This window comes from Procambarus clarkii, chromosome 4, assembly GCF_040958095.1.
Source record: "Procambarus clarkii isolate CNS0578487 chromosome 4, FALCON_Pclarkii_2.0, whole genome shotgun sequence".
Taxonomy (NCBI): Eukaryota; Metazoa; Arthropoda; class Malacostraca; order Decapoda; family Cambaridae; genus Procambarus; species Procambarus clarkii.
The window spans coordinates 32554127-32556921 of record NC_091153.1 but is presented as its reverse complement, the minus strand read 5'-3'; the positions used below and the strand labels follow the sequence as shown (position 1 = coordinate 32556921).

Sequence of the window (2795 nt, the reverse complement as noted above, 5' to 3'; positions counted from 1 at the left end):
CGTGAGCAACAACATCTGATGGTCCCAGATGATGTACATCGAACATGTCACTGGCGCCCGGCAATATTGAATGTCCATATCTGAGCCTTTTCTTTCAGATCCATGCCTTTATTTTCCAGGAACATACGTATGTGCTGTTGTTTTCAGAAATCTTTGATTTTTTGGCTCTGTCATCTGTTCCACTGTAAATATTTCCATATCTAAACCTATTGTAAACTACAAACTGTATACTATGCAACCGTGTGAGGACATAAGGCATCTCTGTAAACATTCTTCAATAAAAAACTAAATCTGTTCTTATCAGCATAATATCTGATACGATCCCATATGGGATCCTCGATATTAAACTGATTTTTACAACATGGCAAAATGCAAGGAGATTGCTCCACCTTTGCCACGGATCGGCCTGGTATTGCAGTACCTTTGGGATCGGTCCACTCCCTTCGGGGAGAAAAAAAAACCATATCAACTAGTAAATACCAAGTAGGAGCCGATGATTTTAATTCGTTATGTACATTAATGATTAATCTTAATTTGATTTGCAGTAATTACGTCACAACAGCCAGCTAGCCAGCATCATATGATGAAAAAAACTTAGAGAGCAGCAAGTCAGTCAGGGTTTGATGGGTCGAAGCCAAACAACTGCAAGCAACGATTTAGATGGAGAGGAGTAGAAGATAGAAGAGAAAGGTGAGGTCAGTAATATCTTTAGAATAAAGATTAGGTGTTATTAGCCGAGCAAATATGATGGGAAAGTTGATTTAATGAATGAGGGAGGAGTTGCCGGTTAGTGCAATAATTATTGATTTTAGGTATTTATGGAGATAGGTTATAGAGGGTGAAGTTTTTCTCCTTATATATGTGAGGAAACTGGTTTAGGTAGCTTAGTGGTTTATGAAAAGGCTGGTAGAGATTGGTTGAATATTGTTAGGCGTGTGTTTGCGTTTAGTGTAGAAATGGATTTGGTAATTAAATGGTTTTTAATATGATGTGGTCTTTGTGCAAATGAACTCTAAATCAACGGGTTTACTATGATCGAAAAGCCAACTATAACAGTTGCCCATTATTGGCATGATTTTCTTTTTTTATGGAATTACTCTCTCCTCTGTGAGTGAGGGAGGGATTTGGAGTGTATTTATATCACTCAGAATTCCTTAGTCGGATTTGACGGCAAAATTATATTCACACACATCAACATTAGTCGTTTATCTATTTTATTTAGCGTTGCTGGAATGTACCAATGCGTAATAAAGACGAAATTAGAGGTGAGATGGAGGGAGGTGTTGCTTTGGTTTGGTGTTACACGGTAATTCAACGATCGTTTGCCACTTCTACCCACTAGCCTCAATGTGAATTCTAGTGTCTGGATTAGCTTGGCAATCCTTTATTTACCTCAATACACACTAGTAATGTATATGTATATACATGAATCAAGCATTCGATGCACACATTCACCTATAATATATACGTCAACGAAACCCAGAACCCACCTAAGTTCAAGTGCACCTGTACTCTTCCCCGGCACCCCCCCCCCCCCCTTTCCATTTGAAAGCTAAGTCTCCTAATTAGATTTCAAATGATTCATTCACCTCTCTAAACGTCACCAACGTATATTTACATACTTTATTTAGGCAATATATGCAGGCACCCATTCATTCACGTAAAATAAACACTAAAATTGATATAGAATGTACAATAATTTGCAAAGCAACCAACTACCAAATGTCATTGTGAAAGCTAGTTTCGTAATTAGCTTTGCAATACTTCATTTACCTCCCTAAAAACCAACAATGAGTATTTGTATACTTGATAAAAGCGATGGAAGGATTCCGAACACATTCACATATATTAAGCAATGAATTTGCCATAGTACCAAGAGTATTCAGACTTCTCGAATTACTTAGATCTTGTGATATCTTAACTTTGTTGATCATTGAACAATAGTCGTTTTCCAGGGAATGATGTTATGTTACGTTATATGATGCATCGCCTCGCCTTGCATGGCATCATATCGCATGTCATCACATCGCATGGCATTGTATGGATCACATCATGTCTCGCCTCGCCTCACCTCAGGTTTGTGAAAACGATATATGAACCAAAGTGTTTGGTGTGAAAGAGTCCTGATATATATTTAAAAATGTAATACTGAGTAATAGTGCTGTTCGTTTTCTGTTGTGGTATCAGAGAGAAAACGTCTCCTATTTTTATTATTTGAGGAGCGTTGACAATAACAGGCCCATGTACTTTTAATTCGTTTTTGTCCTTTCAAAAGGTGTATCTACCTTAAGAAACATGACGAATGGAGGCTTATGTATTAGTTGAGCACTATCCTCCCTAGCCAGGGGCGAATTCGCAAAACGCCACGCGAGTGTGTTTACCACCTCGCCACCAATTACATATTAATTATAAATGAACGAAACTATGTAATATCAGGAATTTGCATATATATATATAAATTAATTGATCAGGTAAGAAATTGTTAAAAAAAATTTCTGCATGGTATTTATATGTATGCTTCCATTTTAATAATACCCAAAGATAATCACATGCCTTTTTACAATTGAAACTCCATACGTGGTTTCTAGCTGCAATTGTTGCTTGTTTTTGCAGAGCATCCACGCCTCGTCGTTTCTTGGCCTTTTGGTTATGATCAATGTGTTGTACTATACTGCTGTCTGCACACCCGAAAGGAGTTTGAGCTGTATAATCTACATTTAGCGATCTAGGTAGTCCAAATACTACCTAGATCAAATACTCCCCTGCAGGGGGAGGGGTATGGGTCGCTGCGCCGC

At 37.9% G+C, this 2795-nt stretch overlaps 1 non-coding gene across 1 annotated transcript; it reads left to right on the top strand.

Annotated features, from left to right (window-relative positions):
- Positions 1-257: 257 nt before the first annotated feature.
- On the top strand, positions 258-443 carry LOC123752908 (U2 spliceosomal RNA). The gene has a single exon (XR_006772243.1). It is a non-coding gene; the product is annotated as a U2 spliceosomal RNA (small nuclear RNA).
- The last annotated feature ends 2352 nt before the right edge of the window (positions 444-2795 follow it).